At 49.3% G+C, this 26,652-nt stretch overlaps 1 pseudogene; it reads right to left on the bottom strand.

The window, feature by feature from the left end:
- Window positions 1-4,381: 4,381 nt before the first annotated feature.
- On the bottom strand, window positions 4,382-23,082 carry LOC103073951 (GMP synthase [glutamine-hydrolyzing] pseudogene; annotated as a pseudogene).
- Between the last annotated feature and the right edge of the window lie 3,570 nt (window positions 23,083-26,652).

Below are 26,652 nucleotides of genomic sequence, written 5' to 3'. Positions count from 1 at the left end.
AGGGAAAGATGGGCTGTCTGTCCAGTTCACCAGACATTTAGTAAGCATCTCCTATAGTACCAGAAGTAGGTACCCAGTCTCCCATACATGACAACTGGGGTATTTTTAAATCTGCCCACGGAATCTTTGGTACTCCTCCCTTCAAAAGAAGGAGCCTAATTCCGTTGAATGTGGGGTGTCCTTAGTGATGTTTTTCCTGGTCAGTAGAATGTAGTGGAAGTGACAATGTGTGACTCCCAAAGCTAGGTCATAAAAGACATTGTTCTGGCTGCCTCTCTTTCTCTTGAATTGCTCACTCTGGGGAAAGGCAGCCAGCTTCACGGCACTCGTGCAACCAGGGAGAGGCCACCCTGAGGCACACAGCGCCTCCTGCCAAGCCAGCGTCGGCTCTGCTGCCGTGTGAGGGATCCGTGGGAAGCCACTGCTTCTCCCCCTGGGCTCCTCCAACCCCAGCCAGGCCTTCCGATGAAAGTATCCCTGACCAACATCCTAACTACAGCCCGATGAGAAAACTCGAGCCAGCACCACCCAGCTAAGCTGCATCCAAATTTCTGACCCAGAAACCATATTTATTGCCGTGTTAAACCACTAAGTCTTGACGTAACTTGTCAAGCAGCAATAACTAACACAGGACAGTGCAGAGTGTCAGGACCCATTGAAAATGGGCCTTCTTGACTCCATCTAAGGAACGTATCAGCACAGCATCACAGTAATGATACAGAAAAACCTGCATCCGAAAGGTTTTGCAAATAATGAGTTTTGCTGAAGATTCTCTGGAAGGGGGAGGAGTGAGGTGGGAATTACATCTCACAGCAGAGACCCAAACTCCTTAAAAATCTTTAACCTCCACTTCCCTCTAGAAAATGCTCTCTAGATGGGTCTGCTTTTTCCAGAACTCCAGCCCACCTGTGTCATGCTTCCACAATGCTTCCATTGGTAGTGTTACCGAACTAGGTTTGTTTTGCCCAATGCACAGGAAGCCAAAACACTGAGACACAGAGGCTTTGCAGCAAAGAGAGGGTTTATTTGCAAGGCAGCCAATCAAGGAGACAGGAGGAGAAATCGCAAATGTGCCCACCTGAAGGCAAGGGCCTCGGGGGTATTTATGGGATAAAGAATAAAGAAGCAGGGCAGTCTCAGGCGTGGGGAGCATGGGGGAAAGGTGATTGGAAACAGGTGTGATAATCTTTGTTCTGTGAGGCGTAACTAAACTATATGCCTCCACACGTGCGAAAGTTAACCAAGGACGCTCGCGCACGCCCAGTTGAAGGCTCGGGGATCCCTTCCGGTCTTAACCTGCTCAGCTTGAACTAGGCAACTGACCCCAAGTTCCTGGGAAATGATTGGGGCAAACATCTTACCGTTTAGGCTACATGCCGCCTGGAGGACAGGCGAGTCTTAAAACGACTTGGATCAGTGAAGGCAAGTGAAGTGGGTTGAGCCACGGTTTCAGTAGCACCGTCCCAATGTTCCTCCCTGCCTGTTACCCGCGGCCAGTACAACAGAGGCATCACCAAGCAGGACCAACACCCTGGAAGGTGGGGACGGCTGTGATCCTTCAATACGTTGGCCCCGTCTCTGCAGCAAGGGCAGAGTAGTACACAGTCGTGCAAAGGTCAGTGCAAGTCCGGGGAGAGCGTGCCTGCGGGCTGGAGGTCACCGAGCTTCCCGGAGGGATGCGTGAGGGTTGAGATATGAAAGACGCCAGGAGGCGGAGAGGGCATCCTGGTTGAGACCTTAGGTTGTGCAAAGCCACAGAGGCACGGCAACGCGAGGGAGGGCGGCGTGCTTGGGGAATTGTGCCTCGTGGCTCTTGCACCTAAAGAGGGAGAGAGCTCCAGGGTCCAGAGGGCTCTGGCCAAACTTCTCCGGGGTTGGGAGGGTTGGGGGTGGAGGTTGAGACTCCCAGGGCAACTCGAGCTTGCCCGAACCTTGGATTGTTCTTTTATTGGAAAACAGCCTGGTTTGGCGTTCACTCTGATAACTAAGTGATTAGTCCTCTGTATGTAGGGTCAGGACTCTCAAACTGTAATGGTTAAATTCTGATTCCTGGGCCCCACCGCCCAGAGGTTCTGAGTCCTCAGAGCTGAGGCAGAGCCTGAGAATCTGCCTCCTAACAAAGGTCGCAGGGGCTTCGGCTGCAGGTGGCCCTCACATTTTAGCAGCTTCCTGAACTGTCTTGGTGCTGAGAATCACCTGGGAAGTTGTGAAAAACACCGATCCCTCCCCTGGAGATTGTGGTCCAGCGAGCTGGCCTAGGGCAGTGATTCTCAAAGTGTGGTCCCAGGAGCACAGGCACCCGGGGATTTGTTACCCTTGCGCAGTCAGGCCCCACACTAGGGCTGCTGAATCGGAATCTCCAGGGCCAGGGCCCGGGCCCAGGCCCCCCATTTGTTTGAACAAGCTCTCCAGGTGAGTCTGATGTCTGCTAATGTGACAGCCATAGCCCAGGCCCCTCATTTGTTTGAACAGGCTCTCCAGGTGAGTCTGATGTCTGCTAATGTGACAGCCATAGCCTAGAATTTGAATTGCTTAACGGTTACAGCAGGTGATTGGTAGCACTGGACAAGGTTGGGAAGCCTTGCAATCACTGAGGACACAACCAGCTCCTGTTGCCCAAGGTTCCCCTAAGGCCTGGATTCTCCCCAGCTTGCCTCTGGTCCTCTCCAGAAAAAAAAGGTGTCCAGGAAACAGTCAGTATTTCCCCTTTACAAGCAGGTAATTTTTGGAAGAGCTGGGGAGCAGATAATTAAAAACCCCACCTCAACCTGCACACTCATCCACTCCTCCACACCCGGCCTCCAGGGCTCCCCTGGGAAGAAATGGAGGCCATGGAGAAACTTCCAGAATCCAGAATTTACCAAGAATGAGTCTGGGTCAGCAGGGGCCACTTCCTTTTATTAATTCATTCCTGCCAGCTGACATCTCATTTTCTGGAAGCTGACCTGCGGAGCCCAGCTCCCCCGCCCCTCCTTCCTCGCTGCCAGGGAAGAGCATATCCCCGCTAAGAATAACAAGGCGACCTGAGCAGGCGCTGGGCCCATCAGTCATCAGAAAAAGGAACCGCCCCCTTTGCTCCCCTTTCAACCCATTTTTAAATTCTGGGGCAGACTCATTGTCTCAGGACTGACAGGGAAGGGAGGTTCCTGGCCTCTCGGCCTTGTGCTCCCAGCGCTGTGGTTCCAGAGGACCCTCTCTCCTTTCCCTGCCTCATAGGGTAACTGAAACCCCACCGTCAGTGTAGCAGTCTTTTCATCCTCTCACCTACACACACACACACACACACACACCACATACACATACACATGCTTTATTCAATCAGATTTATTTATTGAGCATGTTCTTGTGCCAGGTAGCGTGCTAGGAGATGAGGATGCTTGCAATTACATCTGACCTGAAAAAATGTCTTAAACCTTAGCAGACAAAGCTTCACCCTAGAGCTTCATTAGAGCTTCCCAACGGTGAAGGAGATCTTGTAGGTGGAGGGATGGGACTTTGGGAGCGTGCAGGGCGAGGGTGAGGGAGGGCATTGGGAAAAGAGCTTGTCTGACTTCAACTTAGAAACCTGTTTATTGAGCAGTTAATGTGTCCCAGGAACTTCACTGGGGCCTCAAGAGAGGTAATACATAGTATGACTGCGAATCCTGGGTCTTCACGGGTGCATCACCCAGGGGAGATCTCCTGCTTTTCTGAGAGGCATTGCAGTATTGAGGGCAGAACCCGGGTTTGTGGTCACAAGAATGGAATACTGGTCTGGCAGGTTGTCTGGCTAGCTGTGATCTTGGGGAAGTCAATTTATCCCCAAACCTCATACCTTCTGTGGTACGGGAAGGAGTTCTCTGTAAAATGGGAGTTGTCATAACCACCCTGCTGCTAAGAGCAGATGAGATAATTGTGGCTGCACCTTGTAGACTCTGGACAGCTGTAGATACTTATTCTGTATTTAGTACCTGCTGTCAGACATAATTTAACTGGGGGTCAGTTAACACAGTGGACAGAAATCCCTGTCCTTGTGGGGATTTCAGTGGGGGAGGATGGATGATGAATGAACAGAGTGTCCATGGTGTCAAGGGCTCTGGAGGAAAATACAGCAGAGCTGGGGGTTAGGAAGGACTGAGGGAAAGGGTGCTGCTATTTATATAGAATGGCCAGAGAATGTCTTTTAATAAGTGACAAAGTGGTGCTTGAGCTGGAGCTAAAGGAAGTGAGGAAGGAATCACAGGGTTATCTGGGGAAAGAGCATACCATGTGGGGGAGACTGTAGGTGCAAAGGTCCTGAGGTAGGTACGTGCTACAAAGAGTATCAGGGTTACTAATGAGGGGAGAACCAATTGCTGAAGTTTCAGGCATCTTTTTTTTTTAAAGTAGAATAAGAAGTTTATTACTCCCACTCAGTAGTTCCTGGGAGCTTTGATGTTAAGTCATACATAATTCGAGAAATACCAGGAATCTTCTTAATCTCAGTGACCGTCTTTAATACCACCTCTACAGGGATCTCATTGCCAAGGGTTGCAGGTATACCAGTCATGGAATCACTAGTAATAAAGGTTCAAATAACCATGGCTCTCTGGCGTGAAGGATGCTTCTGAAGTGGGTCCCGATCAAAATGTCAAGGTGTCAAAATCACCGGCATCTGGCTGATTTTCCCAGCATACCCAGACTCCCTGCGAACGTTATGGGCCTCAAAATCAGCTTGGCGTAAAGTACTGAGCACCCCTGTTGTCAAGAAAGTGGGGGTAACGTCTGTAGGAGGTTCTTTAACTGGTGGGCCAAATATATAGACAACTCTGTTAATGTTGTGACACATGCGAGGTATAAGTCTAGCCAGGAAAATTGGAGATTCCCAGTCAGGCTCATCCTTACTGGAGATTCCACACACATAACTATAAGAACGACAGTCACCCTGCACACCCACAGTTTTAATTGGTAGCAGGAAGGCATTCGGTGAATGCAGACTTGTAATTTGCACCAGCTCCTCCTGAGCCTCTTCTGTTGTGCAGGCTTTGACTCTCTGTAATAGTGTATGTGGCTTTATAACGCTTGCAGAAAAATCAGCTACTATTTTCAAACTATTGTTGGTTTCAGGAAAATCCTTACAAATATAAGGTTCCTCAGCACATATTACTCTGATTGCCAGGCTTGGACCTGGGAATGGATGCCTGGAAACTAACTCTTCTGGAAGTCCAAATTCTCTGCCTAAGATCCTTACTTCATCTTGATGAAAATCTTTCAAAGGTTCTATGACTTTTCCCTCCTCTCTCAACTTTCTGATAAGCTCTGTGTCGTTATAATGTTTTTTTTAATTTTTATTTTTTTTGTGACTTAAAGCATTTTATTTTATTTTTATTTTCTTTTTTTAACATCTTTATTGGGGTATAATTGCTTTACAATCGTGTGTTAGTTTCTGCTTTATAACAAAGTGAATCAGCTATACATATGTTCCCATGACTCTTCCCTCTTGCGTCTCCCTCCCTCCCACCCTCCCTATCCCACCCCTCCAGGCGGTCACAAAGCACCGAGCTGATCTCCCTGTGCTATGCGGCTGCTTCCCACTAGCTATCTACCTTACGTTTGGTAGTGTATATAATGGGTTTTGATGAGTTCAGCTTTGCCACTTGCAACAAGGGATGCACTTTCAATTATAGCAGGCCATAAAGTACCTTGGGCGAGGAAAACCTCCTCTGGTTTCAGGTTCATTTCTCCAATTACTTCATTGGCAATCTTAACAAAAGTATCCCCAGTGATTTTTCTTTTCTCCTCAGGACTCGTAGTCATTTTAAGGTTTTGCTAATTCTCTTTCGTGGAGATCTGTCTTCATCTGATATTGGTAGAGTTGTTGTTCCATTGTAGAAAGAATGAGTGGCATTTATCACTTTGACTTGAATTCCAAGCTTTTTGAGGGCCTCTTCAACAGACGGACATTCTTGTTTTCTCATAAAGCCATTATCAGTGTGCACAGCAATGACTTGACCTTGGTTCAAAGCACGATTCAACAGAGCTGTGCAAACTGTTGAGTCCACTCCACCACTGAGCAAAGCCAAAACTTTTGATGTGCCGACTCTCTCTTTGATCTCTTGAGTGCACTCAAGTTCTCTGTTCTGCACAGTGAAGGTCCCACTGCACCCAGCTATGTCGAAGAGGAAATTTTTCAGTATTACTTTCCCATTTTCTGTAAGGCCAACTTCAGGGTGGAACTGGACTCCATATAATTTCTTAGATTCATTTGCTCTACCTGTGAGCGTTGGAAGCTCTCCTGCAGAGGCGGGGGGTGGCTGTGGCTCACCGTGGGGACAAGGACACTGGCAGCAGAAGTTGTGGGAAGCACTCCTTGGCTTGAGCCCTCCCAGAGTCTGCCATTAGCCCCACCAAAGAGCTGGGTAGGCTCCAGTGCTGGGTCACCTCAGGCCAAACAACCAACCGCTTCAGGCATCCTGACAGCTACTTTTTCAACACAACCATGATTTAAAATTATAAAATTAAAATTATAAAATTAAAATTATAAAATTTAAAATTATATTTAAAATTATAGCAAAAAGAAATGTAATATATGTTTGAAACCTATTACATTGTAATTATTTAGCTACATTCTAATTCTGTGTATTTTACTCTGATCCACGGGCTTCAGGTTATTTACATCTACTGTAGGCATATAGTGAAATTGCCATGTAATAGAGGGAACTGCCCATCCATTCTCAACTCTGCATTCCGTGCCCTCGTGTCAGGAGCTTGAAACCTGCCATGCTGGGAGTGTTTACACCTTGGCAGTTGGCAGACAGTGTGAATCACAGTTGCGCCTCTCCCCCTCCAAAGAGCGGATTGTGAACATTTTCCAGCCTACCAAGGCTGCAGCTCCCCGCAGAGCAGATCTGAGGCAGGAGCTCCCTTTCGAGTCTGCTCTCAGATGGTCCCCAAGTCTGGAGGAGGAGATGGGGGCTGGTGCTGAGGAAAATCTCAGGGTGTGGTAGAGGCAGTCAGGGTGTGCTGGGCAGGCCCTCCAGCCCCACCCCGTCCCTGGGCCCCCATATTACTCCTGGAGCTGCCCCGACTGCATTATTGTCTCTCAATCCCCACTTCCCTAGCGGACTGCAGCCAATTGCTTATTCCCACACTGCAGTTCAGGAGGCATTCCAAGCTCCTTTGAGTGCCCAGCCTTGAGCACGGCAGTCCCCAGGGATAATGATAATGACAGCAGTTTAGTCATGGCTTTTAAAATTCTCTCAACAACCCTAATCAGGTAGACAAGGTTATCTTCCTCATCTCATGGAAGGGGCATCTAAAGCACAGAGAGATTCAGTAACTTGTGCAAAGTTGCACAGCTGTTACCAAGTCCAAACTTGTACTGCTCGCTGCATGACAGGGCAATAAACTGAGAAACGAGTTGTTGGGACAAGGAATAGTGATTTTATTCAGAAGGCCAGCAAATGGAGAAGATGGTGGACTAGCTTCGCAGAGAACCATCTGACCCTCGTTAGAATTCAGGCTTCTCTTATAGTAAAAGAGGAAAGGGGTGTGATTGATTGCTGCAGACCTCTTGGTGTCAGAATCCTTTGTCCTTGCAGCTGTCCCTGTAGGTCCAGTCACGGTGTTCCTATAAACCTCTAACAAAACAAATGTTATTGTCTGTTCTGCAACTTTGTATCTCTATATGAATGGAACAGTGTTATACCTTTAAAGGTCAGAGCCTTGAGAATGGGCTATCCTGTATATTTCAAGCTACAGGCAACATTCTTACCTTGTAGCAAAAGCAATGGAAGGCAAAGGTGAAAGTAAAAGAGACAGATCCAATATGGAGTCAGATTTGTTCTTCCCTATTACACAACTAGTAAGTAGCAGTCTTAAGTTGAGCCCAGGCCACTGGCTCCAGAGTCTACACTGTTTACCATGAAGCAACTCTATGACATGAGAGGTAAGGGCCCTAAGCTCGGGGAGCTTATGCTGGGGTGGGGGAGATCAGGAATATCTGGGCCTCGAGAGAGACAGACGGCATTTTTGCCAGGAAAAGATGGAGCTCAGAAGAGGGCATCCCAGGTGGAGGGAACAGACAGTGCAAAGGTCCAGAGTGTGGGGGAGAAAGGGCTGTTCAGGGAAGAGGGAATGGCCCCAGCTGCCTGTCACTTCTGTGGCCTCACCCACCCTGGAGAAGCCTGCCTTTGGGGCTTCAGAATGACAGCCTTCCAAAAATAACTTACCTTCAGCTGTCTCTCTGTCTTTGCTCAGTGATTCACATGTTCCTCAAGGTGGTAGTAAAGTAGATTAGCTCCGTAACACAGAGACTCGGGAAATTGTGTGTGCGTGTGCACATGCTGGGGTGGGAGGTGGCAGGGAGGGGACCTGGTAGAGTGAATGTGGCATCTGGCTTGGGATTAAGCATTTTCCTCAAGTCTGTTCATTACCTGCCTTGAGCAGAGCCAAGTGGTAGAGACTGGTGAGGGCGGGGCAGGAGGGGCGACTGCTGTGCCTGGTTGTTCTCGATGCTCTCTCAGAGTAGCTCAGAATCTGCTGTCCTGGTCACTCTCAGGAGGTTAATGAGACAATGAACATCTCTGGGTCAACTGTTACGTTATCCAGCATCCTTTGTAAGAGCCATCTATGCAATAAATCCCTCTTGGAAGGACAGAGTTCTCTTTCTGAACTCTGAGCAGAGACCACCCTCTTTGCAGGAGAAATTTCATCTCTCCAGATGAGTCTGTTGGCCTCTTTTTATCTGCTCCTGTGAACTATATAACCTAAGCATCCACATCTAAGGGATTGCATCCTGTAAGTTTAACGCTGCCCTGTGTAATGGGTTCCAGAAAACAGAAAAGCCCCAGTGGAAATTTCCATGGAGGTGCAGCATAACCATTCTTTCCGGAAAAATACTCTTGGACAAGATAATAGAAATCCTCTTAAACGTTGCCTGGAATCTTAAAGAGAAGAGTGCTGGTGGGAGGAGCCCAGGGACTCTTGTTTCTCCAGAAGTTTCCAGAGGTTTGGAAGACCTTGCGGTCACTGACTGTTCTGGCAATAAGCACAGCATCTGCAGAACTGAGGATTCATGGTTGAGAGATGAATGAACTCAAGCCCACGCCCTTTTGAGCACAGCAGAGGAGGAGTTAGGAATAAGCGCCCCTGCATTCAGGCTGGACTGGTGGTGAACACATGGGGTGCATGCGTCCAGAGGCTGAGTGTGGAGGGACTCCCTGCCTGAGGGTCAGAGATGAGCCTTCTGCAAGGTAGTTATTGGGGTTGCTGGTTCTGGATCTAAGAGGTCAGCAAATCTGCCCCAAATGAGACTCTTAACTACAATGTATTTTTTTGCCTGGGCTATCAGGACATTCAGGGGTAAAGTTAGTGTTCAGCTGGTGACTAGACATTTCAGGCACGTGACATATCTATTAGTGGAACTTCCGGGTCCTTGTTAAAATTGTGCTGGGGGAGAAAAAAGAATGGAGGCAACATATAACACTAAAATAGAAGTGATTTTTCAGAATTAATCTTTAGCCTCAAAGAGTGACTCTTCGTGAGGCCCTGGAGAGGAGAGGGTGGGGAACCACACAGTCAGTCAAGGGAGTCTTTGCACCCCTCTGCCTGGTGTGTGGTGTTCCTCTGCTTCCCTCATGCTAATCCTCACATGGCACCTCTAATAAGCCCACACCCCAAACAGTTCTAGCCCCTCCACGTTCTCCAGGCTGTCTCCTATCCAAGCCCATTCATTTGTTCATCCATCAGTCCATCGATCTATCCACGCCCCCCCCACCCCCCACCCCGCTCCACTCTCAGCAAACACTGAGCACTCTTCCTCTGTCCCAGGACAGAGCTATGCATTGACTAAGAATTGGTATCTGCCTTTCAGGAGCCTTTGCATCCAGTAACAGAGAAGATTTACCAATGGGTAAGTCCAAGAGATGTTAGGACAGTGGAATAGTAGTCAGTTTAGGGTTCAGAGAAGAGGGAGCATGGACTTTGGGACCAGGCTGTCTGGGTTTGGAATCCTGGCTTCATCACTTATTAGCTGTGTGACCATGGGCAAACTACTTAACGTCTCTGTGTCTCAGTTTTCTCGGCTGTCAAACGGTATTCCATTGGGCCTGCCTCAGAAGGTTGTCCTGGTTATTTACCGCTGCCTAACAAAGTACTCGTGCCATTTTATTATATCTCATGATTTTGTGGTCAGTTACCCAGGCAGGGCTTGGCTGCTTGGTGCTTTTGCGCCACGTGGCATCAGCTGAGGTCACTCAATGGTACTTCAGCTGGAAGGTCCCAGATGGCTTCACTCACGTGTCTGGCACCTCGGCCAGGATGGCTGAAAAGGCTGGGTCCAGCTGGGGCTGTCCACTAAAGCACGTGGATGTCGTCCCTCCAGCATGGCAGTCTTGGACTAGTCAGACTCCTTCCATGGAGGCCCAGGGCTGCCAAAGAGAGTACACCAAGAGATGGAGGTGGAAGCTGCTAGTGTCTTGAGGTCTGGTCTAGAAACTGGCACAGTATCACTTCCACCACATTGTACTCGTCAAGTGGACCCAGGGTCTGCCCAGGTTCAAAGTGAGAAAACTTAGACTCAAACTCTCCAGTGGGAAGGGCGGAAAGGATTTGTGACCACTCTTGAAGCATCATAGTTACCCGAAGATGAAATGAGTTAATATGTGGAAAGCAGCTAGAGCGGTGACTGACAGCAAAAGGGACATACAAGTGTTTGTCCTTGTTGCTTTAATTACCGCCCTTGGGCTGAGTCTTAATAGATGGGTCTGTGCTCTCTTGACAGACAGGGAGCCATGGGGAGCTGGACAATGGTGGGTTTCAGATGGTTGGTGTTATTAGCACGTAGTCATGTTTCATGGGCAATTTTGTGAGAGTCCTGGTCTTTGCTAATTCAAAGTAGATGATCAGACCTACTGATATAAGCAAAACATGTAAGTGACTGCTAACTAACAGGTCTCACATCCCTCCCAGGGACAACCAGGGACCCAGGCTGGTGGGAGACCCAGAGGGCAGGATGGCTTGGAGGCCAGCCCCCTCACCCAGGACACGTGGGCTCAGCTCCGAGGTGCTCACAGACCCAGAAACACACAGATGAGCAGACACGGCTCTGGGCCGCCTGCCTGGGCTCCCCCTCCCGGGGCTCCCCCTCCCAGAGCCCACCGCTTAATTGGAAAGGGCCATTTCAACATCTTAGCAGAAAATGGAGTTTTTCTTTCCTTGATGTCGTGATTTGACTGGGGGTTAGCAAAGCATCAGTGAATCCTAAATGTCTATTTTAAAAAATCAAGCCTTCATTTCAGTTTGGCACAGGGCTCTGCTCTCCCTTTGTGGGAGGAAGATAAAACGCTTTCATGCACGTCCTTCTGCCTTGAACGCGGGCTGGTTAAACATCTCTGGTAATGGCCGAGCTGTGCCAAAGATTTTCTCTCTTCCCAGTAGCAGTTCCTGCCTTTAAACAGCTTGCACGGGGAAGAGCCATAACACACATGCAGAACAGAGGCTGAGAAAGGATTCCAGGAGGAGGGCTTGTTTCCGAGGGGCAGGTGCAGCCGTGGCGTGAGCCAAGCTTGGTCCCTCACATCAATTACCTTATGTAATCCTTATTAGGCTGGGGTGAGGGGTGGGGGGAGAAATGAGGGTTATTTTTACCATCCTTTATAGTCGAGACATCTGGAGCCCAGAAGGGCTGAGTGGACCGGACCATCCAAGGTCACACCCCTGGCGGGGCAGAGTGGGGGGCAGAGCAACTCCTACCCAAGTGTGTCTGACTCTGTGTTTTTACTCTGCCAGGAAACATGGGGGTCCTCCCCACCTCCTCGTCATTCCCTTCACCCTATTACTAACCCTTGTACGGATGCGGACCCACTCTGGCGGGGGCCCCCCACTCTGAGCGGACCAGTGATGGGTGCCACAGCTTGGTGATGTGATTTACCTAGGAAGACCCCAAAGCATGGCATGTACTGACTCTGAATGAGAGCACAGAACCAGGGTGGGCGCACAGGGTGTGCTGAAGGGGAGGGAAGGGGGCGTTTTGAGAGTCCTAGAGGAGGGGAGGGAGGACGGCAGAGGACACCTCCTGGTGCCATTCTGAGAGCCAAGAGCTGTGGGTCCACAGCCCAGCCATTTCACTGAGGCATCACTGCCTGGCCTTGGAAAAGCCTTGTCTCCACCAGCAGCCTCAGGCTCTTCATTTTAAAGTTGAGTGACTGTGCTTTAGGCTTTCTGATGCCCCTTTCAGTCCTGAGACTCTGGGAGTTTATCAGTGCTGCTAAGCACAGCTGTACAGGTTGTGCACTGCACAACTCCAGGTAGGTGCCACTGGCAGACTGCAGTGTGAGTCTGCATCCCATTCCATGGTCCTGGAGTCTATAAATGGGGATATAGATAGGACATGAGATCAGAGAAGAGGGGAGAAGTTCCAAGCCGAGGGTGGCCTGTGACCACATTTTTCTCCAATCAAGAGGCAGACAGGTATTTATACTGCAGAAAAGGAGTGGTCACATAGGTGTGTCTGGACCTGTGGTGAGAGATCTCTGGGGTTTGTCACTAATCACACCCACCAGCCACATATGAGCATGGCCACTTTGATTGGCTCTGATTTAAAAGGACAGTGTCGGTCCACTGGGGGGAGACCCCTTTGATGGGTCTAAGATGTGGGGCCTCCAGTTTTCAGAGGCAGCTTCCTATGGGAAGTCTTCCCTGACAGTCCTGTAAGCATGTGGCTCCTCAGCCACACCGCCTGCAAGGATTATGTATTTGGTTAGTACTTGCTGATAACTATTGCTGCAAGGAAAACAACTGTGTCTCCCCTCAGATGGGGGCTCCCCGAGGGTGGGGCTGTGTCTCCCCTCAGACAGAAGTTTCCCTGCCATCGGAAAGTGTGTCTCCGTCCTGCATTCATTCATTTGATATTGACCGAGGACCTATTTAGTGCCAGACACTGTTCTAGGCTCTCAGAACATTATACTGATAAACAGCAAACAATTCTTGCCATTGCTAAGTGCTAAGAAGCAGGGTTCTGTGACTGGTTCACCTGGGGTGTTTTGGGAAGGCCTTTCTGAGCTGCGAGATCCAGCAATAAGGGGGAGACAGGCGTGAGAAAGTCTGGGTGAAAAGCATTCCAGGCAGAACCAACCACAGGGCAAAGGCCCTGAGGTGGGAGGAAGAGAAAGGTCAGGGTGTCTGGGCATAGCAAGGGCCTGACTGCCATCCCGTGGGGTCTCCCGGAGCTTTCTGTGGCTTCTCTGTGGTATGGGCTCTGTCCCCTGCCCACCTTCCTCTGCTGCCCCAGGATATCATGGAGGAAGTGTCCTGCAAGCGCGATGCCCTTCCTGCAGCTGCCCCCGGCCACCCGCCTCTCCAGCCACACTCTGGACTCCCTGCCCCCAGCCTCCGTGCTATTGCAGACCTGGTCCCCTGAGCTCAGCCCCTCGTGTCCTGTTCCTTAGAACTATCTTAAGCAAGCAAGGAGAAAACCTCCTTGACCTGAATTTTGGATTTACAGACAGGGTGCCAGAGAAACATGTAGCTGGGCAGATTCAGGAAGGCCCTCACCTCCAGTCCGTCTTCTGGAACTGACGGTAATCAGCCCCAGGCCCTGTCCCGACTTTCACCAGCCCCACAGTACAGACATCCTGTAACAGAGGCCAGTAAGTGCCTGGCCTTGTCATGTCTCCCGCAAATGGGCCCTTAAGAGGCCAGGCTGGGAAGTCACACTGAGCCACTGTTGAAATCTGTCGAGTTACTTCACCTCTCAGGTCCTCCGTTTCCCCTGATATAAAATGGGAATAATGGCATGTACTATGTAGGATTGAAATTGGATAATAGATTCTTGGGAGGGTAATACTTGATTAATTATTGATTACTGTGGGTAATGCTTATTGTTCTGTGTGCCAGGCACCATTCTTCATTTTTATAAGCAGTATGTCATTTAAGCTTCATAGCCCAATGAGGCAGGCACGTTATAATCCCCATTTCTGAAATGCAGACACTGAGGTACAGGAAGGCCACCCAGCTGTTCAGGAAAGCTACTGGAGAGTGGTCCACAGCCAGGGCTGGCACTGTCTCCCTAGGGGATGTGTTGAGATATGATTGTGTGGTTTTGGGTTGTCACAGTGGCTGGGGCCATCTTGCGGGGTTGGGGGGCAGTGGGGATTCCTAGTGAATGTGCCCCCTGGGGCAATGTGTGGACTCGTCCTACACAGGAAGAACTGACCACCCCAAGTGCCAACAGACCCCTGTTTTGAGAAACACTGATTCCAGAACCACCCCTCATTAACAGAAGGATTGAGTCCCAGGTAAGGTGACTAGTCCAGGCTCACCTGATGCATCAGGGCAGAGCTAGGACCACAGCCACATCCTCATCTCGACCATCACTTCACGGTGCAGAGCCCACACCAGAATTTGAACCACGTTCAGGGTCAGGCCAGCTGGCAGCACTGGACTGGTGTGTCCCTCAAAAGCCACCGGGTGTGGCTTGTGATCCCCTTTCCCAGCCTGAGGAAGGACCCCCTCACCCAGCCCTGGCTTGAAAGGTGATTTTTTTTTTTTTTTTCCTGTCAATAGTTATATTTGCTGCCGTTCCCAGCAGGGCAGATTGTCCATTAAATAATCACAATATAAGGGAATCCTCAATAAAATACAATTTGAGCTCAGGAGGACAGAGGTATGCTTTGCTTTCAAGAATAGAGATGTTCTTCAAAGTGATTTTTCGGTAAAGCAACTAAGAAATACCAGAAAGGCACCAGAAGGGAAATGAAAAATGTGGCTGAGACTCCAGACAGGAGGGAGGGGGGCTGGCAGCAGGAGCAGTGGGGGAGGGGCACGAACCCCTGTCCCCTGCATCGGCAGGCGGACTCTCAACCACTGCGCCACCAGGGAAGCCCACTACTCATTTCGGGTGTGTGTGTTTGTGTGGGCAGATGGACTGGCTCTCCTCTCTTCTTGCCCCAGGGAGTTGGTTTGTTTCCCACTTGGTGGGAATACCACCACTGTAACCCTGGCCTCTGTCTATCCAGCTCTCAGGCCACAGGTGGATCCTGGAGCATCCACTGCCTATGAAATCTGGGTTGGGGAACATCTGCTGAATCCTCTGTCTCCAAACCTCTTCCTGAGGTTTCCTTCCCATTCATGTGCTTGAAATTTTACCATGAGAGATTCATTTCTTTGTGACTTGGCCTGGGGTGGTGGGTGGGTGATCCCTCTTTTCTTTTCTTGTTCCCTAATTGAATCAGGATTATTTTCATTGTAAATGATAGTTAGAACACTTAGCTTGGTCTCAGGTGATATAATTGAATGAATTATTGAAAAGTTCATATTATTGAAAAGTCTCTGGCTTCAGGCATGGTTTGATCCAGGGGTTCTCCTTGTTAGCAGGACTCTGACCCCATTTTGTTGTGATTCCCTGGGCTCCACTCTACTCCTGGGTCAGTTTTCTCTTCTGACCACCCTCCCCCCAATCCCACCACATTGGTGGCTACAGAACCATCTGGAGATAAACAGCTTCTCTCTGAGAGGTTCTGATAAAGAAGGAGGAGCTTTGGAGAAGCCCCCCCACCCCCACCCCATACATCTCATAACTCATTGGCCCAAACTGGGTTATATATTCCCTCCACTTCCCTCCCCCAGCAATCACTGTGGTCCAGGTGATGGAATCAGTTTTCCCTGGGCAGTGTCATCATATTTATTACTTGGCAAACTATGGTCCTTGGGCAGAGAGAGCCTTCAGACCATAATGCAGACCTGCAAGCTGGGGAAGGGAAAGGGGCAGGAACGCCTCAGACCACCATTCACCAGGTCATGCACAATGGCAGCATCTCAGGCCGCCCAGTGGGGAGCTCCCCAGCAGACTGCCCATTAGACGAGTCCGGCTCTGGGCAGAAATGGCCAAGCCCCAGCACCTGCCATGCTGGGTCACTGGCTGGCCCTGACTGGGAGGAACTGGCCTGAGCTCCAGAACTGAGGTGGCCCCTGAAGGTGCTACAACCAGAGGCTCTCAGCTAACTGCCCTCCTATCACTGAACAGGAAATTCCTCCTTGAAGAGGTATCTGAGAGGCATGCCTCCAGAGCCACCTCGCAGCTAGGAAATAAACCAGGACTCAGACTCCAGGGGTCTGGGGCCAGACGCCTGTGTACTTAACCCCTTGGTAGACAGTGGTGGGGGGTATAAGGAGCACAGCGTTAGTCTTGGGTATCCTGGCTGTGCCAGCACCAGCTATGTGTCCTTGGGCAAGTCACTACATTCATTCATTCATTTATTCCAGCACATAGCATTTGCTGAGTGTCAAGCCATGTGCTAAACCCCAGGAATAAATGCAAGGAATCACAGGTTCTGCTCCAGCAGATCACTGGTCCGGGAATAGGGTGTTGGACCTGTGCAAGCTGGGACACAGGCACTGTTGCCCATCCCACTTCATGCAGAGGTGGCCTGTTCTCTCTCCAAGCTACCTCTCTGCCATGAAGCTCAGTGGCTTATTGACCTTGGGGCAGGGTTTATGCCTGGGGGTCTGGATACAAGGGCTTTGGCACTCCAGACCCCAGGGCAAGTCCTCCATCTTTGCCTTCATCCAGACACAGCATGTCCAGGCAGAGAGCCAGGCCAGCTGGGCAGGAACCATCAGTTAAACAATAGACATTCATCAGCTGATGGATGAGTCTGAGAGAAATCAGCAAACCCACTTAAAAAACCAAGCACCCGGAATTTCCCAAGTCCTTTTCCTTACCCAGCCAAGATGCATGACCTTGAAGTGGTCCCTTATCTTGCTGCAAATTATTGCCAGGAAAATCTATGGCCAATTAAACAAGCAAATGTTCCCCTTGCACCTTTTACTTTCTCTTAAATAAGCTCTGGCCTGACCTATGGGAAAAGATGCTGGACTCACCTGTTCCCTTCATCAGACTAAACATTTCCCTGATGGCACAGACACCAGGGCTTGGTTATTAAATCAGCAAAACCCAAACGCTCCCAAGATAAACTCCTGATGATGTGATAATAGCAGTCACCCTGTAGAATCCCACCTGTGCATATCAGCAGTGGAAATGTCATCATCAGCAGGCATCCTGGCTAAAACAGCCCAACAGGCAGTTTGCTGACTTATGGCTCAGATGCTAAAACACGAATGTAAACAGGCTCCAGTGGCCAATGGAAAAACATTGACAGTGCAAAATGCTTTTCCTCACCTTCACCAGGGAAAGTCCCAGAAACGCTGAGCATCCCTGGTCTTCCTCTCCTACTCCAGCCACTTTGGGCCAGTGTGAAGGGATATACAGACTGGCGGGTTGCGGTGATCTCGGAGAGGCAGCAGTGAGTGGTGGTGTGAAGCGAGATCTTAATTCCCTGCCCAGGAATTCAGCCTATGTAACCTGGATGAAAACCGGAAATCCTAGCCACTACACCCCCTGGCTCTTGCCCCCAGTAAAAAATGTACTTCTCATGGAGGCAAAACTGTAAAAACAGGTATAAAGTTTATTTTTAGAGACATAGCACAACAACAGGTGGGAGAGCACGCAGAGAAACCGTTTGTTTAGTTAAGATAGAAGGAGGCAGAGATGCCCACCCGGAGAGAGAGGGTGTGGGCGTTCTCCCTAAGGAGGAGGAGTGCAGTAAAGAGGCGGTTAAATCATTTATGCAGGGCGGTTCTTCCGGGTCTTTGTGTACCTTTGGCCAATTATCTGGTTTCTTTTTCCACACCTGACCTGCCTTAGAAGCCTCCCCCACATACATGTGCAACTTTTTTCCAAGATGGATTTCAGCCCAGAGGCCTATGGGATGGCCTTAGCATCACATATTATGGGGTGGGGCCCCCTCCTTTTTGACCCCCAAGGAGCCTTTCTGCACATGTGCAATACTTCCCTTGCCCCAGGGATGGGAAATGTATGACCTCTTGATCTTTTAACAGGGTTTAGTCCTACTCCGTCCCTGCCATAAAAATGTCCAACGTCTGGTTGTTTTACCCTATTTCTGTTGCTAGGTTTTATATCGAGGTGCAGATCTCGAGATATAGACAGGAGTCAGGTCATAAATATGTAGTCCTGGAGCCCGTTCGACTCTTGTTTCAGAAATGTAAACAGGGGGCTGGTAATGAATGTCTGGCCTGAAGCCCAACTTCTCACCCCAGGAAGTGTGAACAGGAAGCCAGTTGTAAATATCTAGCCTGGAGCCCAGTCTGTCTATCTCCTGCCTTAGCAGGGGGCATAATTTTTTTCCTGAAATGAGCCATAACCCACCACCAACCCTCTCCCCAGCTCTGCCTGTTGGGCAGATGTGCTACGGTGACTACTGCCCACTCCTCACTGTGCCCACCCCTCAAGGGTAATTGTCTGTTTCTCTATTCTCTTTCAGTCTCTGCCTGTCTTATTCTCTCTCATCTGCTTTTTCTCTCTCCCATTTTTTCTCTCTTCTCCTTTTCCTGAGGTGGGTCTTCCGTGACTTTCCATTTTAACACGCTCACACCAGGAAGTTCTTACTAAACCCTGGGCCGGACTTGGGGGTGTTTCCCTAACCCTAGGCGGGTCTTGGTGGGTCTGAGTCACATTCCCTCTCTTGCCCTCACAGGGGCTGTCCTTGCTGTGGTTATCCCAGTCTGGTCCTAGTGAAAGGTCAGGCTCCCCCAGCAGGCAGATGGAGAGCAGCCCAGAGCCACTGCCAGCCCTCAGGGCAGCTCTGGGTAAACTAGAAAAGAGGTGCCCCTTCTTCGAGGTAGAGGGAGCTCCTGTGTCAGGGTGCACATCCCAAGGGCTTCAGCCCCGTGCTACCCCTTGGCCAAGCACCCTGTATGCAGCACGTGGAAGACAGGGCTGCCAGGACCTATTTCTCTGTGAGACACAGCTCTGGGGATGGGGACAGAGGGATGGCTGTGGACTAAGTGGGTTCTTCCCAACTGCTACAGAGGCAAAGTCCAGAGTGACCATCTGCAAAGGCTAGTGGCCATGGATTTCCCTGGGGAGCTTGCTTAACATGCAGATTGCTGGCCCTGCACCCAGGGAACCTGCTGCAGCGGGTTTGGCCTGGGCCCTGAACCGAGCTCCCTGGGTGATTCTGATGCAGCCCATACTCTGAGAGTCCCCGGTTCCCCAGAGCAGAGCCTTTGCAGATTTGTATCCCAAGAATGAACACATTTTACCTCTCACCCCCAAAATAAGGGTATGAATTTGTAAGTTTTATACATGTAATACTGAAAGCCACGACATTAAGTAATAGAAGGAAAACATTTTTTAAAGGTAAAAATAAATACAAATAGGAATTGTAATATTTCCTCCCTACCCCCCTTCAATTCTGCTTTCTAATCCTCTGTGCTCCCCACCTTGGAGGCCATGGCCACAGGGACTGGGAGAGGAGATTGAACCACTGAGAATGATGCCGAAAACTCAGCCTCTGTGCACAGGTGCCGAATTGAACCTCAGAGACGGAGTTCTGAGTGAAGCAGCAAAGAATAGCTTTATTGCTTTGCCAGGCAAAGGGGGCCACAGCGGGCTCGTGCCCTGAAAAACTGTGCATCCCAGCCTGGGAGAATTTGGTGAGGAGTTTTATAGCAAGGGTTCAAGGGCGGAGTTGCTGATAAGGGTCAGAGTGGGAGGGGGGGTTGCTGCAGTCCTTTAATCTGGTCTCAGGTGGTCTCCTGATGAGCTTTTCAAGGTTATCAAACTGTGATCTTCTCTGGAATGAATGCTGACGTCTTCCATTTGTTGGGGGTTTTAGATCTGTAAAGAGCTCAAGATATTTTTATGTGTATCGCTTGAGGCGGCACTAGGACCCTGCTTCAAGGCTGCACTATTGTTTCTTGCCTGCTCCTCCCTTGTCTCCGCATCCTCTCCCTTCCCTGATTAGAAACTGTTTGAAAGGTTTCCAGGCCCAGGAGCCCCACAGGGTCATGTTCAGTTTCAAGATCATGAGTCATCTCCCCCTTATGGGAGGAAAACCAGGAGGTTTTCTCAGGAGGAAACCCAGACGCTTATGATCAGGGTGAAACCTCAGGCTCCCCTTCCCTCCACGGTGAATTCCTCGTGATTCTGCTGCCTTTGGAGGGTGTGGGGAGCTGTGGCGAGCCATGGCGGGGCACCCCCTGACTCCCGAGGTGCTCCCTGACTGCACGTGCTGCAGGCCACGCTCCTTTCTCTCTCTAACATTGGATCCCGGCCACTGTGCTGTGAATCAGGCCTATGCTGATTTAGTGGCGAGTCCTGTTTTGGGTGACATGCTTCCTCACCTGTAAGATGAGAGGGGTGGGCTGAGTGACTGCTTCGTCTCCTTCCAGCCCCGACGAGCGAGGCTCCCATCAACCGTGATGGCGCCATTCGTGAGTGGGAGAGTAAGTGGTGGCCTTGGAAAAGACTAGGAACGAGAAGGGAAAGCTGGTTAGTAAGGAGATAAACATATTCCAGCCAGTTCTTTGGGAGAGAAAGGCATGGGAGTGTCAAGGGTCCCCACAGCAAAGGCAGCAGGACTTGGTGTAGGTGCTGCAAGCGGGATCAGCAGTCACCTTATCCGAATTTTAGTCCGGACTTTGCCTGGAGCACGTTTCCTTGACCAATTACTGTTTTCTTTTTTTTAATAATTGAAGTATAGTACAATATTATATGTTACAGGTGTACAATATGGCGATTTACAATTTTTAAAGGTTATATTCCATTTATAGTTATTGTAAAATATTGGCTGTATTCCCCGTGTTGTACAATACATCCTTGTAAACCAGTTACTTCTTTTTCCTAACCTCGGTTTTCAGAAAAGTAGGATTGGGCTAGATGATCACTATGGATGCTTCCATGGGTGTAGTCTAAGATGGACTTTTCCAAAATGCGGACCATGAAAAAATTTTAATTATTTGGTGAGGCAGGGTAGGGCATGGCAGAATAGGAAGTTTCCTTGAAACTTTTGTTTCAGGTGTGTGTGTGTGCACGCGTGCGTACTGGGTCGCTGTGCCAAGAGGAAACAGAAGACACACTTCAATGAGAATAATTGGCGCCGGGCTTCATGGACTGTTTACAAAGGTGAAGGAGAAAAGGGAAAGCATGGATGCAGGACCAGGGGCTGCCAGCAGTAGGGCTGCTACCACCCCTGAGGCAGAAGCAATGTAGGGAGGGAGTGCTTTCCAGAACCCAACAGGGGAGTCCTATAGAAAAGGTCACCTTGAGAGGAGCCACAGCCTTTTATGGAGGGATAGTCAGGCTGCTGCAACCCAGCAGGAAGGAAGCCAGGAGGGAAAATACCCCTAGCTTCACTCTCCGACCTTCCATGTCCTGCTGGAGCTACCCACTCGCAGAGCCTCCCAGAGGCCAGAGGGCAAGAAAGCCATGGGCGCAGTGCCCTACAGCTCCTGGGGCAGAGGGATCCCAAGGGGCGAAGGGACAATTTCCAGCCCAGGGAGATATCACATCTATATCTTCCCATGGAGTGCAGTCAAGTGCTCTTAAAAACCATTGTCCATTGGAGACCAAGGCGGCCTTGGGAGCCTGCATGGGTTTGAAGGCAGCCAGAATTAGGCTTGGATCCTGGCTCTGCCACCTGCAGGCTGCCTGGCCTTGGACAGACTACTCACCCAAGGTGAGCCTTAGCCACCATACGTGTGAGAGCTGGGACCATGATGCTGGCTGTGCAGGTTGGCCACATGGGTTAGAAATAATAACTGAGAAATGCCAGGCACCTGGGACGTTCAGCATCACTCCTTTGCTCTAAGCGTGACAACAGGAATTAGTCACTGAGGACAGGCAGCCCTTTCTGAGCACCCGGGTGCCTGTCTCTGTTTCTTTAAACAGCACCCTTGTACTGGATGGTCCTTCTTTCCTCTCCATCCTCGCCACCCAGCCTTTGGTTGCTTCATTTCTTCTGCAGGCAGTTATTGATGAAATGATTTATAAATTACAAGGTGTTTACTGCTCTTGGAGAAAGCATAGACCAGCTGTCAACAAAATTTACTGGGACATTAAGTGGTAAGAAGGATTAAAGCCCAAGGAAGGACCCAGAACGGGAGTAGCTTTCCTGGGGATCCTGAGGTCAACGCGTATTTTCACCGTTATTCCCACTTGCAGTGGCAGCTCCTGGAGGCGAGGAGCCTGCTCTGCTCAGAGGAAAGACAGCCAGGGAGCTTCCTTTGCACCTGCACTGTGACTTGGGTTGAACCTAAGGCCTCCCTTGCTCCTGCTCTGGGGGCCCAGTCCCTTTGATTTTGTTGGGGAAGAAACCCCCAAAATCAGTGTGTTTCTCTCCTTAACAAACACCGGGATTCCTTTTTCAGGGCAAATCAAACCAGACTGCTCAGGTTTCCATTAATTGACTACATCTTACCCTCAACTGGAGAGTGGAAATGGTAACTCCTGCTTTATGGGATGGCTGTGAAGTGTAGAAATAAGTACCTAAAGAGCCTGGATCGAGTCAGTGAATGGAGATTCTGGTGGGGCCTGGGTAAATTCTCCCAAGGATAACAGCTTGGATCAGCCTTCCCAGGCAGCCGTGGCTCTTCCTCTGTAAGCAGGTCAGCTTGATTTGCAGGGATTCTCCCTTTGTTGATGCCACTGAAGGCTGCCTATGGCTCTGCTGAAAGACAGTGATAATTATACCTGGTGTGGAATTGGGGGGAAGTGTGGAGGGAGAATGCTCTGCTATGTGGTATGTGCTCATTTGCATTAAGATCAGAAGCATCGTGTGCCTGCGTGTGTGTATGGGCGTGTGTGTGTGTGCACACACATATACTTGTGCAAGACTGCAACTGAGGCTTGTCATTGGTGCTTTGGTAACATGCAGAGGATCAGGGGAGCAAACCAGGAGCACTGCCTCTAAAGGGATGACACTACAAATGGCTCAGAGGACATCCTTGTCCTTCGATGACCGTCCTGGGTGCTGGCTGAGAGCAGGGTTCCGAAACCAGACCGCTCAGGCTGGGCTCTAATCCAAGCTTTACCACCTTCCAGCTGGATGGCCTGGGGCAAGGTACTTTAGCCTTTCTGTGCCTTGGTTTCTTTAATTGAAAATGGGGATAGAAGTGTGTTGTGATGAAGATTTCATGAGTCAGTACAGGTCAGGAGGCTACAATAAGGCCGGGTACATACTAAGCAACATAAAATGCGTTACCTGTCATCACCGGCATCAGCTTCATCTGCATCATCTTCCCCTCTGCCTCTTCCATCATCATTGTCATCAACATCATCATCATCATTATTATCATCTTCCTAAAACAGTTGTATAGTGAGAGGAAGCTTGGACTAGGGAAGGAAGAACTAAGATTCATCCAATTATTATTATTATTTTTCCAAATATATTATTCCAAAGGGGATGGGAGACAAGTCATAAACATTCTTACACTTCACCAAATGAGACAGAATAAAGTTCATGGGGAAATGTGGGGTAGCAAGGGCAAGATGAGTGTACAGAATGACTCCGGGGGAATCCTGTAGAGCTTCTGGAAGTGGGCCATTATTGTGGCTCTCAGCTCCATAAAAATATGATCAGCTGCAAAATTCACTGACAAAGGGAAGTCAGTCGCAGAATGGATGACCCCCGTCCCGCACAAGCAGAAGGTTTAATAAAAGAATTCAGATGACAAAGAGTACATGCTATGAAATTCCATTTATATAATAAGTACAAAAACACGCAAAACTAATCCATGCCGTTCCAAGTCAAGGTAATTGTTATCTTTGGGAGTGGGGCAGTGAATAGGAAGATAGTAGGGGGAGGGTCCTGGGGATCCTGGTAATGTCCTATTTCTCGATTTGGGTATGGAATTGTGAGAATTCATCAAGCTGTGCATTTATGATATGTGTGTGTGTGTATGTTTCATTGACAATTTCAAATAAAAGCGGTTGCTTGGTGGAAGCATAGCTTTTCAGTACACTGCATCTATAAGTAACGCTTTATTGTTTTTGTTTTTTTGTCTTTTTTTTTAGTTTTATTGAAGTATAGTTGATTTATGATGTTGTGTTAATTTCTGTATAGCAGAGTGACTCAGTTATACATACACTTTTTCACATTCTTTTCCATTATGGTTTATCACAGGATATTGAATATATTTCCCTGTGCTATACAATAGGACGTTGTCGTTTATCCCATAATAGTTTGCATCTGCTAATTCCAAACTCCCAATCCTTCTCTCCCCCACCCACTCCCCCTTGGCAACCAAAAGTCTGTTCTCTACATCTGTAAGTCTGTTTCTGTTTTGTAGATAAGTTCATTTGTGTCGTATTTTAGATTCCACATAAAAGTGATATCATCTGGTATTTGTCTTTCTCTGTCTGACTTATTTATTTAGTATGATAATCTCTAGGTCCATCCATGTTGCTGCAAATGGCACTATTTCATTCTTTTTTATGGCTGAGTAGTATTCCATCTCACACACACACACACACACACACACACACACACACACACACATATATGTATATATAATCACATCTTCTTTATCCATTCACCTGTCGATGGACATTTAGGTTGCTTCCATATCCTGGCTATTGTAAATAGTGCTGCTATGAACATAGGGGTGCATGCATCTTTTCAAATTATAGTTTTGTCTGGATATATGCCCAGGAGTGGTATTGCTAGATCACATGGTATCTCTGTTTTTAATTTTTTTAGGACCCTCCATACTGTTTTCCATAGTGGCTGCACCAGTTTACATTCCCACCAACAGAGTAACACTTACTGGTAATGACAGAAATAGAGAGCTAATCGTCACTGACCATGTGCTCTGTCCACTACACACGTTTCCCTCACAGCTGTCCTGTGAGGTGGGGTGGCCCTCCACTTTTACAGATGGGCAACTAAGGCTTAGTGAGGTTAAGTAACTTCCCTGCACCCCCAGAGCTCTTCCTGGCAGAGCACACTGATCTGTGTGTCCTTCCCTCGCCTCCACCCCACACCTAATAGTGAACGCCTCTTAGATACAGCACAGAATCTGGCGCACAACTGAAGCTCGAGAAATGAGGGAAGGAGGGAGGGAGCAAGGCGTGTCATTGCATTGTCACCAGTCACCCAGTCTTGGCATTCTGAAATCATTTTTGTCTCCCCTCTAATTCCAATTGTATTTATAGGCAGCGCCAAAGAGCACGTAATTGCTTTCTGTTGCTAGGTCTAAAACGTTCTGTCACTCGGGCCTGCGCCTCCAAGCTGCACAACTGTTTGAAGTGATTGAGGAGCGAAGAGAGATATTTCTGCTCCCCATGGGAGAACCTGGGTGGGAGAGGGAGGAGGGGCAGGTGTGAACTAGGGTGGGGGAGGGGTGGGGGATGATGCCTGCCCCTAGCTGCTTTCCACCTGCCCAACCGCTTAGCTTCTTAACCCAGCACCAGGAGGTAAAAGTGAGTGAATGGCCCCCAAGTGGGAACATCTCCTGCCCCACCCCACCCCAGGGTCTCGCTTCTGTCCCAGTCCTGTGCAGTGGTCCTTTCCCATCCTATTGGACTCTTTGTCTGAATTAAGGTCAACAGTTAGCCCAATTTGTGGCCGATTCCCCACAAAGCCTGCATGTGCACCCTCCCTGCCAAAAGCCTATTTCTCCTGGGGAGACTTTAGTGGACACCAAAAAGCTCCAGGTGGCGTCCCAGTCCTGGGGAGAAGGAACCCTCCTCTGATCCCAGAAGCTCTTTACACGTCCCTCTGGAATCGTTGGGGACATGGCTTTCCTGCCCTTTGGGAGGATCCTGTCTTTCTGCCACTGCTTATGTTACACTGAGTCAACATTCAATGAATAATAAATTATGATAACAATAACTTGAGGAAATTTATGCCCTAGCTTCAAGGAGATCCAAAACATAAAGAGAAAACTCACTGTAAATTATACCCTGGGACTAGCAAGAGAATAATGCAGGCGGCTTTCCCCAGAGACCTCCAAATCAACTCATTTAAATTAATAAATCCCACTCTCCTCTGTGCCTGAATAACAGGCTTATTTATGCGTCTTGAAATTGGCCAAAATATCCGGGTGAGGGAACAGAGCAATTAGAGTTCCTTCTTTGAGATGCTGTCTGACCTGCTGCCTCTTATTTTGGCTGAAACTAGGGAAAGGGGAAAAGAAAAAAACCCACAATAACATTGAATTCAATCCGACCAATGGATTGCTTCTAAATGTACAAGCTGCCAAATAACCAAATTGACTGAATGTTTCACTTTCCAGTCACTGCTTTTGTCTTTTCTGGCCTAAAAACCCTGATATAGACCAGTCTTTCTTGAAAAAGTCCTTGCAGAGCTTAAGACCAGAAAATATGGTTTGTTCTGACAGGTCCCCTACTGAGGGCCCTGGAATTTGGGACTGAAATTTAAAATATTGAAGGAAATGCAGGGCTCTGGCACTGACCAGCCAGAGTGGGTGTGGCCTGTGCCCCGCCTCCTCCCCCTCCCCCTCCCCCTCCCCAGCAATGTTAACTCTTTAGTTTCTGGATCTTAGGGTAGTCGGTGGTGTTGGGGGTATCCTGGAAGAGAGGCAGACTGGGGTGCTGGAGGGCTCAAGGCAGCGGTGGGGATGAAAGCATTTTAATATTTCAACAGTGCAGAGGACTGACCATCAAGTCTGCTTCCACGTGCTCTGAACAGCTGGGGAGAGAGTGGGTTCTAATCTGCCTTTTCTGGGGCTTCCCTGGTGGCGCAGTGGTTGAGAGTCTGCCTGCCGATGCAGGGGACGCGGGTTCATGCCCCGGTCCGGGAGGATCCCACATGCCGCGGAGCGGCTGGGCCCGTGAGCAGTGGCCGCTGAGCCTGCGCGTCCGGAGCCTGT

This window comes from Lipotes vexillifer, unplaced genomic scaffold (assembly GCF_000442215.2).
Source record: "Lipotes vexillifer unplaced genomic scaffold, Lipotes_vexillifer_v1.1 scaffold4, whole genome shotgun sequence".
Taxonomy (NCBI): domain Eukaryota; kingdom Metazoa; phylum Chordata; class Mammalia; order Artiodactyla; family Lipotidae; genus Lipotes; species Lipotes vexillifer.
This window is presented reverse-complemented; position numbering and strand designations above follow the sequence as displayed.